Source organism: Microtus pennsylvanicus, chromosome 8 (assembly GCF_037038515.1).
Source record: "Microtus pennsylvanicus isolate mMicPen1 chromosome 8, mMicPen1.hap1, whole genome shotgun sequence".
NCBI lineage: Eukaryota > Metazoa > Chordata > Mammalia > Rodentia > Cricetidae > Microtus > Microtus pennsylvanicus.
In genome coordinates this window covers 91645016-91661443 of record NC_134586.1, presented here as the reverse complement: position 1 = coordinate 91661443, position 16428 = coordinate 91645016, and the positions used below count along the sequence as shown (strand labels likewise).

The 16428-nt window shown below is 47.5% G+C and overlaps 1 protein-coding gene across 1 annotated transcript in view; it reads right to left on the bottom strand.

Annotated features, from left to right (window-relative positions):
* The window catches only part of Cyria (CYFIP related Rac1 interactor A), a 112778-nt gene extending 96745 nt beyond the window's left edge, over positions 1 to 16033 (bottom strand). Inside the window, exon 1 of the mRNA XM_075984024.1 lies at positions 15900 to 16033. The gene's annotated coding sequence lies outside the window, so the exon portion shown is untranslated. The remainder of the gene's footprint in view (positions 1 to 15899) is intronic.
* Positions 16034 to 16428: the final 395 nt, after the last annotated feature.

Genomic DNA, 16428 nt, shown 5'->3' with positions numbered 1-16428 from the left:
AGGTGTGTGTGTGAGTGAAGGTGTGTGCAGGAGTGTGTGTGAGTGCAGGTGTGTGTGAGTGTGTGTGTGTGCGGGTGTGGGTGTGAGTGTGGGTGTGAGTGCAGGTGTGTGTGTGAGTATGTGTATGTGCAGGTGTGTGTGTGTGAGTGTGGGTGTGTGCAGGAGTGTGTGTGAGTGTGGGTGTGTGCAGGAGTGTGTGTGAGTGTGGGTGTGTGCAGGAGTGTGTGTGAGTGTGGGTGTGTGCAGGTGTGTGTATAAGTGTGGGTGTGGGTGTGAGTGCAGGTGTGTGTGAGAGTGTGGGTGTATGCAGGTGTGTGTGTGAGTGTGGGTGTGCAGGTGTGTGAGTGTGTGTGTGCAGGTGTGTGTTTGAGTGCAGGTGTGTGCAGGAGTGTGTATGAGTGCGGGTGTGTGTGTGTGTCTGTGTAAGTATGTGCAGATGTATCCATGTCTGTGTATGTCATGCAAGTGTGTGTGTGTCTGTGTGAGTGTGTGCAATGTATGTATGCAGTGTGTGGGCAGGTATGTGTGTGAGTGTGTGTGTGCAGGTGTGTGTATGAGGTGTGTGTGTGAGAGTTGTGGGTGTGTGCGTCTGTGTGTGTCCGTGCAAATGTGTGCAAGTATGTGCGTGTGTGTCTGTGTCTGGGGGAGGTATGTGTAACTGACTGCATGTGACCACAAAGGACAGGAGATGACTCCGGACCCCCAGGATGTGGAGCACCAGGCAGTTGTGAGGTGCCAATGTGTTCGCTAGGAACCGAGCTTGGATCCTCTGTGAGAACAGTGTATGCTTTGAACCAGGGAACCTTGTCTCCAGTCTCGCCACGCCCCCAGGCTTCTACTGCCTGTAGAGTCAGTTCATCCCTCAAAGACAGCTATTTAACTAAAAAAAGGAACACTTTGCTTTTTCCCTTTCTGTTTTATTTAAGTCAGACTTCCACCAGTTAAAAAAGAACTACTTTCTCCCTAACATGCATGAGAGAATACACTACCGTTTTACACTCACGGCATACACACCGCTGTTATTTGGATCTGAAGTATGCCCCACATAAGCTTGTTTCCCCAAAGCTTGGTCCCCAACAGATGGTACTACTCAGGGAGGTGAGGGAAACTGTAGATGCTATGGCCCGTTTGGAGGAGATGGGTCACCGGGGACGAGTCCTTCAGTGTATGAACACCTTGTGTGATGCCTTAGTCATGTGCTCTCACTGCCACCACGAGCTTCCCCCATGACACACTGGAACTCTCTGGCACATGAGCCAGAAGAAACCTTTCCTCGCTTGTCTATGTTCCAGCAATGTAATAACTGATACACAAACATGTATACATGTTCATATATGTGCATGTGCACACACACAGACATACACACATACACATACACACACACACACACACACACACACACACACACTTTGGCTGAAACCCCAAGCTCATCATCCCCTTGTACAAACACCATAATGGCCTCCCTGGCACTTCCTGATGTCCTTTCTCTTCGATTTCACCTCATCACTACCTTCTAACTGGCTTGCACTGGCAAGAGTTTCTAACACAGCTTCCTGCCCTAAGGATGCAGGCCTCAGATGGGAGGCACAGGGAGGTGGAAGAGACAGCAGAGCAGCACCGCCCCTCCCCATGATGTTGTCCATAGTCCTTTTCTCTCCCGCCAGCTCACCTGCATTCCCAGTTGCTTCCCACCCAACAGTAAAGCCAGGCCTCTCCAATACCAGTGCTCCTCTTGGGAGAAGAAGGGTCCCACCATCAGCGAAGGTTATTTTCTTTCAGAAAAGGTCTCCCCTGCTACGCTCTGAGTCACCCCAATGGTGAATGGGAGTCCTGGATGAAATCCAAACACACTTGAGCATTTCTGGAGAACTTTCTCTGTCCAGCCCTCTGGTCACACTTTATAAACAGCAGTCCCCAGCAGGGACCTCCTGTGCTGTGCATCTCTGGGGGCTCCTCCCCATCCTCAGGACTCCAGTTAACACTCTCCCCGCCATACTTTCACTCCCAGACTCTGCGCAATACTGCGTAATGATGGCTTCTCTTTCTTTTTCTTTTCTTTTTTTTTTTTTTAAGCAAAACTCTAGACAAGTGGGGTATGCAGCCAGCACACCACCAAAACTCTCAGGCTTCAAATCATCTTTAACTGGGACGTTGGGCTTTGAAAAAAGAAAGAAGCAGAGGTAGTCACAAAAGCTGAACTCTCCCCCAGCCCCAGGCCTCTGTGGTGTGCTAGAGATGTGATTACAAGCCAGCCCAGGCTTGCCCTCTGGGTGCATAGTCTAGTGTCAGACATGCCAGTGAAGACGGTAAATGTGAAGTCTATGTTCTCGGTCAGAGGGAGTCATGAGGTACTGAAATCACAGGCTGGCTGGCAAACTCATAACCTTGAAACCGTCCTGTTCACTCAGCTATGGTTACCTTCAGACCAGGGTCACTGCTTTGGTATCAGCTGATGCTCGATATAGAGAATAGTTTCCCATGACTCTCCACATGAAGTTCACTTTCTCACTTCCTTCAGGTCTTCACACAGTCCCCACCTTCTGGTGAGACCTTCCCTGACCATCTTGCTCAAAATAGTGACTACACTTCCTCCCAGCCAAGTCTCACCCTTGACACCAGCATCTCAACTTGTAGGTTGTGTCTCCTCTGGGGCTGAATGACCCTTTCAGAGGGGTCACCTAAGACCACCAGAAAGCACAAATATTTACATTAAGATTCATAAAAGTAGCTATGTTACAGTTATGAAGTAGTCATGAAAATAAGTTTATGGTTGGGGTCACCACAACATGAGGAACTGTATTAAAGGGGCGCAGCATTAGGAAGGTTGAGATCCACTGGTCTACATCCATCTCAGCTTTACTTTTCTTCCCGGAACTTAGTACCCTTATTTTACTTGCTTATGTGTCACAGTCTATCTTTCCCCATCAGAATATAGTTATCTGGGAGGCCAGGGTGCTGCATCTATCTGACTCACTGTTTAATCCCCAGAATATACCTGGTTATATATACTCAATGAATATTTATTAAACAAGTGGATCGATAAATGGGTAAATGACTATGGTGGGGAACGGGAAAGTTTTCAGGAGAAAAGTCTATAAGAAGTGAACCACCAAGGATGTGTGGAGGTAAAGACAGAACCTTGGTAAGAGGATGCAACTCCTGTGTAATTTGGGGCAAATCATATTCCATCTTTTTCTTCTGTAAGATGAACCTAACAGAAAATATATGCAAGTCTATGATGAGCCAAAAACTAAAAAGAGGAGTTCTGGCCAGCAAAAAACAAGTGCCAACCACCATGTGGGCTGAAAAAACATGGGGAAAGCCAAAGGGAATCATCCTTTCTCCACATCTGGGGCCTCAGTTTTGACCACAGAAAGAAGCTGGGGAAGCCCAGTATCGTGAGATTGAAAACTGAAGAGTCATCAGGACCTGATTCCAGGATTTAATAAGGGTCCCTGGACTCCAGGTCAGAGCAAAGTATCAACTGTTCTCTAAACAGATCTCTGTGAATGACCCCTGCATAAAACAAGCCAAGTCTTTGCTATGGGATCCGCCTTCCAGTAAGTCGACACAACCCTCTGCATCTAAAGCAAGGGCAACCCTCTGCATCTAAAGCAAGGGCAACACTCTGCATCTAAGCTCTGCTCTCTATATAATGAGCGCCCAGCATCTCCTCCCAGTACTCGACACATGTGAAAGTTTTCAGAGCAGCGTCTGGCACTTTGGAAGCACATGGCAAACAGAAGATACTATTTGCATGAAATTTACATACATTAAGGTAGGGGGGACCATGAAACTCCATGTGGAAGAAAGGCAAAAAAATCAAGCTGTGGATGGATTTTTCTGAAGCTTAAGGGACTAGTCATGGATGGCAAACAGGATTTTCTTTTGTTGAGAAGGAAAAAATTCTGTGACCTAGAACCATTGTGAACTGTGGGGCATGGCAATGCGGACAATTTTCAGAGACAGATAGATTGTACCTCAATCATGCTGCTCACTTTGGGTCTTATGTCCTTATGAGATTTCAGGGGAAAAAATGCATTCTAAGGCTCAGGGTCTTGATATTTAAAAAGCAGATAGAGACAAGCCTTGCAAGTATCTGCTGCTTGAGAGGAACATACAAACGACTGCCCACGGGACAATTAACAGTCACTAATGGTTACTGAAGAACATGACTTAATTAATACAATAGGAGATTTAAGAGTTCTTTGAAAACTTAGGGGCCAGCTCGGGTATGGATAACCTGAAAATTATTAGCTCAGAAGAACAATAAATAACTCACGTGTATACACCACATATTAGTGAGCACATGGTAGCTATCTATCTTAGTTTATATGGGTTAATCAAACTAGCTGCTGAATTTGAGGTTAACAGATAAAGTTACAAAACTTACTACCTTACTGGAAAGTTACAGAAAGTACAGTGAGGGAAGGAAAAGGAAGGAAAGGGAGGGGAGGGGAGGGGAGGGGAGGAGAGGAGAAGGCTCCAGCACACAATCGGTTAAAGTGGGAAGCAAGAATATAATATAATGCGGTATCCATACTGGAATGTTGACATTCATCCCCACATTCACATTCAAAGGGAACCCCAATTTCTACCCCCACACAAAGAGGCTCTCTAGAAGAATAGCTTCAGGCTAGAGAGAGATCTGCCTCCAGCACCCCATCCTCCACCCGTATCTCAGGAGCCTCTGGGACTGGTGGGCAGGGCTAGGCTTGTCCAGCTTCAAGAGACAGAGTATCAAACTCTCTCATTAGAGGAGGAAGAGCTGAGGTTCAAAGAGGGAAGTGGACCACACGAGGCGGGGCCAGACCAGCAGCAGAACCAGGCTCAGCATTCTGGGTCAATATCCACACAGGCCTTTCTTTGCCCACAACCCCTCCCTATCACCACCAGCTCAGTGAGCAGAAATGTGTAGCTAGGGTTTATCATTGTCTGTTCCCTCTTGATCACAGCTGGTCCACAGACTCTGCTAAGCTCCCCCACCCCGCCCTGGCTGGTTTGACCTGTGAGAACATGCAGGAGGCAAAGACAGAGTTAGTCAAAACTCCATAGGGCAGAGACAACTCAACAGTTTCTCCTCTGCGTGCCCCTTACCCCTTTCGTTCCCACGTCTGTCAATAGTCTATGTTCCCCGAAATGGAATAGAAACGTAGTCCCCTATTCTTTGAAAACCTGTGTTCGAGTTTCTTTATTTTTTAAAGCAATACTCAAAATGCTTTGAATTTTTAAATACATTTAGAATGAATTTTTCTGTCTCTTTCGCAGAAGGACTTAGAAATGTCTCCCAGGAAGTTTGATTTAACTACACTCTGCCACTTCATTTGCCTTTTGCTGTGGTCACTGGGGCCTGAAAGGTCCCAGAAGGTCTCTCCGCTTCAGCTGCAGGAGCTCTTGAGAAGTCAGTTCCATTCATCAGCCACACAGAAGCAAGGGTTTGGCTTGAGCCAAAGTCACGCCTATAAAACCTAGGAGGACCCTGCCTGACGCAGGACTGCCATAGATCTGAATGAACACACACGTGCCCGTGCACACCTGTGTTCACACCCAGCACACATAAAGCACACCAACACAGTGCATCCATGCTCTCATCTCTCATACCTTCACACACCCATCACAAGGCATGTGTGCTCCCAGCCTGCACACACCCCTTACAGGACAGCCATTAATTGAATGTGAGCCCACATTGTAATTACAATTGTGTCATGGACACACTCAAGCAACCACCCTTAAACACACACTCACTAAACACTTACCCACCTCCCACATACACCACATTACATGAGCATAACAGGATTGGTGAGAGGACTCAGTAGGCTAAGGCAGGCTCTTGCTGCTGAGCCCAGTGCCCTAAGCTTGATCCCTGTAAACCACGTGGTTTACAATCGATTCCCACAGGGTCTCCTGTCAATTCCACCACCCAAGTGTCATGGCAGACACATACACATATCACTCTCTGTCTCTCCCCCGCCACACACATACACTCACACACTCAATAAGTAAATTTATATTAATTGTATATAAGTAAGACACACATACTCATAAAGTAAATAAGTAGACAATCAACTTATATACGAGTAACACACACAAAATAAGCAAACAATAAATACACTTATATATGAGTAACACACACAGCTCACACTCTAAAGAAGTAAACAAACTTGTATATGATAACACACACATACACACACACACTCATACACACAGGCTTCTGTGACACATAAAGTCTAACACGCTAGAATTGTGCTCCGAAATGGGCCTTGTTTATAGCGCTCCCTGAGACTCCAGAGTCTGTACCAGTCAAGACTTTGAAGACCCCTGACCCTACTGTCATTTCTGTCCCGTGAAAACACCCTGCTATGTTGTAGCCCTAGGTCCTGTCACAATTCCTGCTGGGGAACAATCCCCTCCAGATGATCAGGCGAGGCCCCCCAAGAATGGAAAACTACAGCTTGTCACACCTCGCGGACCCTGGAATAAGGTTCAACTTCCAACAGGGCAAAGGTCAGAATTATGATACACAGTAAGCATAAACTCCAAAGACAAAGAGAGAGGCTGAGAGATTCCCTGGGCATCAGGTACACAATCTCTTTGCTTAACTGTCCCCCACACAGATGTGGACTACGAACATAGACTCTACAGCTTTTCCCTTTCCTGAGCAGACCTAGCTCCATTCTGTAACAGGGAACTGTTGCAACCCTCTTTGGCACCCCAGTGCCCCGTGTGTTTTAACTTGTTATTATAGAGAACCAGGCAAGACTGACAATGGCCACAATGGGGCTATGGTCACTGTTTCCTTGGTCCACCAGCCAGCAAGACCTTGATAGTACTGTCCCTAGGAATGACAGTAAATGACAATGGAGGCTCTGGGGACAAACTGTATTAGAAAAACATGGAATGATCACTGTTAAGAGAAAAGGAAAGTTCCAGAAGATACTGAGACAACACTCTGGAATTCTGCCTTGTGTCCCTCTATCTGAATGGAGGCCACAGGAGACAAATGGCAGGCAGTTAGGACATACATCTTCTATCCCTATCCTTTGGGACCCTGACACCCACACCCAGGCTCAAGGAGATAACGGGGATTTACTTCAACTTGGTTCCTAGGAGGCAGAGTTGGGAAGTAACAAGGCCAAGGTCACTCAGTAAGTTAAGAGCTAGCCTAAAGTGAGAGCCGAGGCCTTCTCACGCTCGGCTTGAGGCTTTTCACTTCCTCATGCTCCTTCTCAAGTCTTGTTCCTCCTCACAAGGCTAAAGTGATGAGTCAGACAGAAAAAGTCCCTTCTATCTTCCCCTAATGCCACACTTAGTAAGAAAACAACAACAAAATTCCAACTTATTTATACTTCTAAGAAAGTTCTCCTTGAAAACTACTGAGTCCTTTTGAAACTTTTGGAAGCCATGTTTGAACAAATTGCCATTACTCCTTTATTCCTGATGGTAAATTCATATACACATTTCTAATTATTTAAAGTGGGAACAAATGAAAATGGCCATCGATGTTTTGGATTAGAATGAAATGAACTACGTGACCATTCTATCTATTCTAATTTGTTTTCTATTGCTGTGACCAACACCATGACCTAAAGCAATGTGGGGAAGAGAGGGTTTGTTCGGCTTACATGTCCCAATCACAGCCGATCATTGAGGAAAGTCAGAAGCAGGAACTCAGGCATGAACCTGGAGTCAGGAACTGATGCTAAAGCCATTGAAGAACACTGCGTACTAGATGGTTCAACCTGCTTCCTTATACCACCCCAGGCCACCAACCCTGGGGTAGCAGTGCCCACAGTGAATAGTACTTCCAACACCAATCGTTAATCAAGAAATTCCCCTATAGAATTGCCTACCTGTCCATCTGACAGAAGCATTTTCTCAACCGAGGGTCCCTATTCCTGGACAATTATCTTGCCGCAACACTAGCTTCTGTCAAGATGCCACAAACCTAACTGGCACACCACACTCTCCCCGAGTTGGACATTTGACCTATACTGTGAGCTCCTGTTGGCATTTTGTAATAGAGGCCCACCAGTCCTCATTAAAATGCTTTTCTTAGACCAGATGTGCCTCTAACTTCAGAGTTCTCTATACTTGAGAAAGGAACAAAGTACATAACTACCTATAATGTGCACCCCCCCAGGACATTCTACAGCACTCATCTTTGCATTAAAAAAAACTCATTTATCCCAAGAAAGACTAATAAGAGTTATAAATAGTCTCATGTAAAATTGGACTCGCTTTTACTTCTAAAAGAATGATGGAAAAATAACCCTAGTTTTAGATTTTTGGACTCAATAATAAGAGGATGTGAATATTTCGGAAAAAAAGCTTTTGACCCTTTTTATTACTTGTGAAAAGTATTCAAGAACACGGGTTTGAAATCTCAATACACGAGGGGGGGCAGGAGTGGGAGGGGCATGTTTGAGAAACAAAGAAATGAGCAAGGAGGGTGGTAATAAAATGTGCATAGACCAAATCTTAGTTTTCCTTGTTAGGATTCATCAGTATCCAAAGTTATTATTATTATTGCGTGTGTGCTAGGGAATGAAGGCTCACAGGCTACAGATATGATGAGCTGGTCGGAAGGGACTTTTCAAGGGACATTCACTGATGGGTTGTGGCCTGGGGAGTTTTGTGGCTGCTGGTTGCATCAGAGCTCTGAAGAGGAACCTACAAGAGCTGCCAAAACTTTTCAAACAAATTCTATTCAAAGGCCGAGCAAAAAGAGAACCTGATAAATATTTAATCCACGTATTCCTCATACCATCCATGAGACACAAACATCATCAGCTGCCATTCATAAGGTGGAAAACGTTACAGACTTAAGGAATCTGACCAAGGGAAATGCCGAGATTCCAAATCATATCTGTTTGCTAAAAGGAAAAAGAAGAAGAAGAGGAAGAGGAAGAGGAAGAGGAAGAGGAAGAGGAAGAAGAAGAAGAAGAAGAAGAAGAAGAAGAAGAAGAAGAAGAAGAAGAAGAAGAAGAAGAAGAAGAAGAAGAAGAAGAAGAAGAAGAAGAAGAATCAGAATCAGAATCAGTAGCAGCTGCTGCTCAAGGACTCCCAGGTACATGCACACGGCATGACTCTGGATTTCAGAACTGTTGAGTGTCCTGCCGCCTCTCCCTCTCTCTCCCCCATCTCCTTTTCAGCTGTCCTCTACTTTCTTTCTCCTCTGTATCTCCCCTATTCTAATATCTCCTACCCATCCATCTATCCATCCACCCATCATCCATCCATTCATCCATCATCCACCCATACCCCCCTCAAACCAGAATAAAGAAAGACACCAGAGGTATTCATGCACATCTGACCCTGTCATTCTGTAAGCTGAGAACATGGTTCTCTTGTATTCCCAGGGTCGCCAGCTGTCCCCGGAAGAGGATGAAGAACTCCATCGCACCGCACCTGCCCCAGAGGGGGCCTCCCGCCACTCAGCAAGGCTGAGTTCGGGCTCAGCTCGTTGCTATCAGATCACATCCTTTGACAAGGCAGGCTGAGCAAGGGATACCCTGAAAGATACCAGTCAGTCCCAGGGAAATACTTAAAACATAAGTTTAATTAGATGTACTGCAGTTTTAAAGTATGGCTACATTTCTAGCTAGCATGGAATTTCTACTTTTGTGAGGTAAGTATTTTACCTTACACTTCCTTACAAGTACCATATTCCTCAAACATATGTGGTCCTTATTTACCATGTGGGTGATGGTAAGAAAATGGCTCTAAAATAAGTCATCTTCCTAGTGAGGCAACATTATGGAAGCTTCCATAGATACCACTGGATGTCAGCTTCCCCAGCCACGAGACAGAGCTAATATCTGCTGTGTATGTTCTTCAGAACTTTGCACAGATGGTTATCAAATGCTTGGTATTATCTTGCTAACAAGATCTTCTATTGCTTCGTAAATGCTGCTGCCCACATAGTACCAAAGGCAACAGAAGACTGGGGGAGGGGGCACAACTTGTCAAAGCCCAGGTTGCATGTGAATGAATAGAGGTGCAGACATAAGATTCTTGTTATTTTCTGACTCTCTATTGATACCCCTGTCCTCTGCCTCTCCCATTTGGCTGGCTAGGAATCAGCTGTATCACTGCTCCTGCATGGACCAAGACCTAGTTCCAATGACCTTAAAAGAAGTTGAAGGCCCTGGGGTAAGTATATTGAAGATTGCTGCTCATGTGCCTTCTAATTTAGTTAAAAAGGTGAGACTCATTGAGCTTCCAAAGGTTTTAAGGGCATTAACTATAATAGAAAACAACTCTAGGGGGTAAGGCATCTGTGAGACCCACTCCCTTCTCCACTCACTGTAATGGAAGCTATGGAATATGGTATTAGCTCGGCTCTACTCCAGTGACCACCCTTGATATTCTGCTGTCATCAGCTTTGACTTTCAATCGCTTGGTAGGGGCAATGCTCCATTAGAAATGGCTCCCTTCCTTGGAAGGAGCAGGTTTCCTTGGTGGGAGAGTACTCCCTGGGAGTACTCTTGACTCTCCCCAGTTCCAGATCTCTCTCAACAAAGGGGGCTCACTAAGGCTTCTAGGTCTCCCTTCCTCACTGGTCACCGGGCAAAACAAACAAGGGTTTTGAAGACCACCAGACTAGATGTGGAAAAGTCCTTTCAAGCCATCAAATCCTTCCTGTTTTTTTTATATTTATTTATTATGTATACAATGTTCTGTCTGTTTGTGTGTCTGCAGGCCAGAAGAGGACACCAGACCTCATTACAGATGGTTGTGAGCCACCATGTGGTTGCTGGGAATTGAACTCAGGACCTTTGGAAGAGCAGGCAATGCTTTTAACCACTGAGCCATCTCTCCAGTCCCAAATCCTTCCTGTTTTATAGAAGCCCAGGGGCTTGCTCCTCCCTTATCCTGGACGTTAGACTAGATGCTGACTGCTGAACCCAGCTGTTATTCCTGGGCACATGCTTTTGTGTTTCAGCATTCAAGAGAGAACTGGGATGCCCTCAGATGGCACCTAACTGGCAGAGGAGAATGGGCTCTGTTGCGTCATTTTCCCTCTTCCTCTAGATAACTGTTTTTTGACTCTGGCCATGCTTACGCAGGGGCTTTTGCCTTTGGAGAGAGGGCTACATGAGGGCAGGGATGATACCATACTGATCTGTATGCTCTCAACCCTGTGCAAGCAAAGGGCAAGGACCCATATGGTATGCATTTGTTATAGGAATGAATGGTCCCATTTTTATGCTTGATCCATCATAAAACTGCAATTAAACTCTTTGGGGCACTCTATTTCCCAGTTTCATTTTAAAAATCTAATTATCTATGCCATACAGAATTTTTATTAGAAAGTGAAGTCATTAAAGAAGCAGACACCAGGCTCAGGCCCTGAGATAATTGCAAATAGAAACGCATCTGTCTACAGTGCTCAGCTGGACCTGGTAAGCAGACTGCTGGGAAATGTGGTCCCTGTCTTCAGCACTTGGGGCAGCTGGGGGCAGCAGGGGTCCTAAGGAAATGCTGGCTTCTATCTCACCCAGGGAAGGCTAGATAGCAATTCCCAAACTACTTGTCACTCTTATCTTCCTAGGTATGAGCTGTACCAGCAGACTACATCCCCATCACCTTCGCCTTTGAAAAGCTCCCTGTCCCCATGCCTGCCATCAACTACTCGAATTCTGTTGGATAATCTGTCCCTAGATCTACATGCCAGGGAAACACTTGTAAGGTTTTCCATTCATATATCTGGTGATAAAATCCTGGCCTGCCCAATGATTTGGGCTATTTTAATAACAAACTGACGATCCATTCTTGTGCGAACAAAACTACTTTGAATTCCATCAACCTCTCTTTTTTAACTAAGGCATGTCAACCTCCTCTTCTATTCACCACGTGTAGAGAGCAACCCGCAGCCAGCAGCAGAAAGCCTCGTTAATGCTGCACTGAGAGCGAAACCCTAATAAACTCTCTAAATATTTACTATGAGTCTGAGTTAGGGCACAGACAAGTTCCACCCGCACTAAAATCCGCTCGTAGTCTCCAAACACACTTATTGTAGGTCACTGACATGCCAGCCAAGAAAATGACAAAATTGTATGCCATGGCACCAAGAGTAAGCGGAACTTAGTTTTAAATTCTGGCCCTGCCTCTTACTAGCTGACAACACCATGCAAGCGATTCTGCCTCCCTGCCCCCGTTTCTTTAACTGCAGAATAAAGACAATCAAATACATAAACATATTCTCCCTTTAAAAAAACAAATAAGGGGGCAGCTAGATAGGTCCAGGATTTTTTTTTTTGCAAATATTTATTTTAAAGGATTCTCATAGATAAAAACGCATTCCTGCAACTTTGGAAGTTTGTTTGCCTTTCAAAAACTGTTAGAGACTGGCACTTGCCCTGCTGGTGGAGGGCATGGCTTATCTGGGGACATACAACTCGATTAACTGGCAATGCCAGGAGTCTGAGGGTGGGCAATCGTTAACTTCTCTAGATAATGAATAGATAGATGTCCAAGGGCCTGAACCCATCCAGACAGCCACCTCCTGGGATTTTCAGAGGTCCCAGAGGCCCAGTAATGAGAGAACTCCTTTCTAATCAATACAACTACATAACAGCTAGTTTATTGTTAGATTGGCACCACGCCAGGCCCTGTAAACACATAAGACCACTGAATCCCAGAGAAGGCAAGTGTAAGTATTGGAGTTTAGCTGTCACAGGAATGGCGGCTCGGTGAGGTCAGGTAGGCTTGCAGGATTCCACAGCCAGAGCATACAGAAGGGAGCGTCAACTCACGACTGACTGCCAACATCCTCCCTATTTCTGACCACCCTAAGACCTAATCTTGGAATTCTTGTGACACCACAGCCAGGATATTTTCTTTAACTAAGATGAAGTAGGAACCAGAGGCGACTATGAACAAGACAAAAGTCCCGGAGGTATGCAGGGCAGGCTTTTAGATGTGTGCTCACCAGAACTAAAGGAGGTGCTCTCTTCGACAATAATCCCATTCTGTGAAGGCTAAGTGAGGGCTTCCCAGGAGAACAGTAGCTGCTCTTCAGCCACAAAGCCCAGACTGCCTGAGTCAACCCTAAGGAATTACCCGACCAAGAGCAATCTCTAGATCCCACATCACCTGTCCCCTTTGTCAAATCGTTCCTCCTACTGCATGACAAGACTCTATCCCGAGGTCTCCCTCTTCTACTGACCACATTGTTTACAAACGGGAGCAGAGGCTCCAAGACACCTGCACTGTATTTAGTATATAAACATAAGGTGGAGAAATGAAGACGTGCATTCCGTGAACACGCCACAAAATAACTTGGGAAAATGCCACTAGCCTTGAGAGATTATGACTTAAAATCCTAAATTTTTCAACCTGCCAATAGTGGCTCAAGGCATCTCTTTAATCTGAGATCTCCCGACATAAACTAGGGAAGTAAAGGCCTTCCAACCAATCAAAACGTACCTGATAGGCTAATCCATGGCATCATGAAAGAAGAAGCAATATCAAGCAGGGAAGATAAAGATGCTGTCAAGTCCACTTTAAAGACAGAATGAGGTCCGTGTGAGTGAACGGACTTCCTCTGGCTCAACGGCCGACAGCAGCGAGGCAGGCCGTTCATGCCCTTGTCTTCCCATGCTGCCCTAACACAACAAGCCCAGAGCATTGCCATAGAAAAGGGGAGACAGAGAAAATGCAAGGAAGAGAAAAGGAACCAGGAGTGTCACTGACAGGAGACAGTGGGTGATACTCTGGCCCCGGGTGGGTTAGCTCTCTGGGAACTCCTCACTCGGGGCTGGCTCTGTGTCCTTGGCTCATCCGGTTGCATCTAGGCTCTGGGAACACAAGCAAATTGAATTCTTCTCAATGCTGAGTAAAAACAGGAAGTCACAAGTGGCTTCACTCTGCTGTCAACTTGGGTCTCCTGCGCTTAGGGTTCAGGATGCACAAAGGGCATGGAAGGCAGCTTGTGTCCCCAGGGGGTGCAGTGGCTCAAGCAGGGTTAAAGGACTGGAACCCTTTCTAATTAACTTCCCGATGCACAGAAGTCCTCCAGGAGACAGAGCAGGGGGTACGACAGAAAGGGAGGTAGGAGACCCATATGTCAGCTCCATAACATCTCTTCATTCATCAGCCCTGAGGGCTGACTGTGTGCTCCCAGCACCAGGCGCCCATGGAAAACAACTTGCTCTGGGCTTAGCTGCTACATCTGCAAAGTGGGGGTGGGGGCTCTCCCTCCCCTAGAACACTATCCTGAACATGAATGGTACCCCCAGTGAGCTATCACAAGTGTTTGGCATCCTCAGGAGTGTGCTACCAACTATGCATCCGACCTGGGATGCTACTGTCTCCTCGCCAGAGCTGAGAGCCAGAAGGAGCATGGTAGTTCCATCCCACCCTTCCCCATTCAGTCTTCTCTCCTTACAGGAGCTTGGGGCCTGCAGGAGGTAAAGTTCTGCCAGCCCCCAGCCTGGGCCCAGTGCCCATGTTTATGACTGTTTATTTCAGAGCAAGTAGAAAGAAGAAATTAGAGCCATAAAAGACAGGACAACAGACCAATAAAAACCAGCTCCCAGAAGAGTCAGGGGGAGGAAGAGGCAAAAGTGTCACCATAGCAACACAAGACAGTCAGAAACAGGCAGGGAAAACAGCCCCTGTTCTGCCTCCTCTCTTGACAAGAAACCCTCAAACCCTCTAGGAGCTACGTGAAATTCAGTCCAACTGCGAACAACCCAAACAGGCTGGTCTTCTCAAGTAGAGGCCTGGCCAGGCGACACCCTCCTCTTGCTGCCCAGCATGGGTCCTAGCCCTGCATGGTCCCAGCCCAGCTTTCCATGCCCCAGGGACTCAACACTGTGCAGATGGCCTGGGCCAATCCAGAGGAGGTGGTGACTGCTGCCCATAGGGAAAGTTTCTAATAGGGAAACCACTGAGCTTGTGGGAGCCTGTGCCTGTAACTGGGGTTCTCTCTGGAGCAGGCAGGGAATCACCCACAGAGGAGAAGAAATCTGCCCAGAACCCAGAATGGTGGCCCTAACAACACTGGACCCTTCCTTTCCAAGGATGGCTGACAGAATTCTGGGATCTTTACAGGAATGGGGGTTGGAGCTTTAGCAAATTTCAATGGCAAAGGCCCTGGATCTTGTCTCTGAGGCCAGAGCCAGAAAGTTTAGCAGCTTAGAGAAGGGCTCAGGATGGGCTGGTACATCTTGACAGGAGGTGTTCCTGTCAGTCCCTCAGCTGGCAAACAAGATAGGTGTGTCTACCAAAAAGCACGGCTGGCCTGAGACCAGCGCCTTGGGAAGTGGGTCAAATTGTTCCCAAAGCTCCAGCTTGGAAAAGTCCCCTCTGTTGGACTCCAGGTAGGAGTTCTGGTGTGAGGAGGAGTGAATGCAGCGGAGGCGAGGTCCTGGGCACAGCAGTTTGTGTGCTGGCTAAGCACTTGTGTGGCAGGTGGCAGCAGAAGGGGCCAGGTATGCATGGGCTCGGGGAGGGGGGGCTTCATCCACGCCTTGGGTCTGCAAAAAGATGGGGAGCAGGGGCCCTCGCAAGGGAACCCCAAGGGGGTAAGATTGGAATCTCCTGAAGAATAGCTCTGGGGGATGAAGGTTCTTGGGGGTGGGAGTGGTTGGGGGTGAAGGGAGTCGTCAGGAAAAGGAATAAAATCGGGAGAGAGTCCCGGCGATCGCGAGCAACGGACCCACAGACCTTTGGCTCGGGAATCAGGATGAAGGGTTCAAGACCGAGTCTGAGCTGCCTGCCTCCCTTGCCCAGGGCCGTAGGGCATTCCGAGCTAGGCGAAGAGGGCCATGGTCGCCCCGCTCCACCATGCCCCAAGCCCGTGAGGCCCCTGCGCCCCCACAGTGCCTTTCCCGGCGGGTCCCCACTCGCGCTCCCTGCCGCGCCCCAGCCGCGTCCGCCCCACGGCTCACCGGAGTCGCCGCCTCCGCTGCCGCCTCCTCTGTCGCCGCTGTCCCCACGGCCGCCGCCGCCTTGCTCGCGCTCGGCCGCTCGCTCCGCAGCTGTGGAAGCCTCTCCCGCGGCAGCCGCAGCCCGAGAGTCTGCTTCCAGCCCCGCCCCGCCCTGCCCCGCCCCCGCCCCGCCCCCGCCCCGCCCATCCCTGGCCCGAGAATCCCACCCCGCTGTCACCAGGCAGCCGGATTCCCTTCTAGGCAGGCTAGTCACTAACTAGGAGTTGAACTCAGGAGCTAGCATTGTCCCTAGGCTCATAGTAACCCTGCTGTCCCCTCGGCCTGGGCCACTTCACTTGCCTTGTTACTCACTAGAAAGCTTGAATTCCTCCACTTCAAACAAAAAGATCCCCCAAAGACACGATCCCCACAAGTTACAGACATACACTCACACTGAAACTAGTGTCCACGCCAGATCACCCCAAAGCTCTAGTCCCCGCTCTCAAATCACTTTGGATTATGAACCTGGCTTTACCTTCCACTTCCCCGT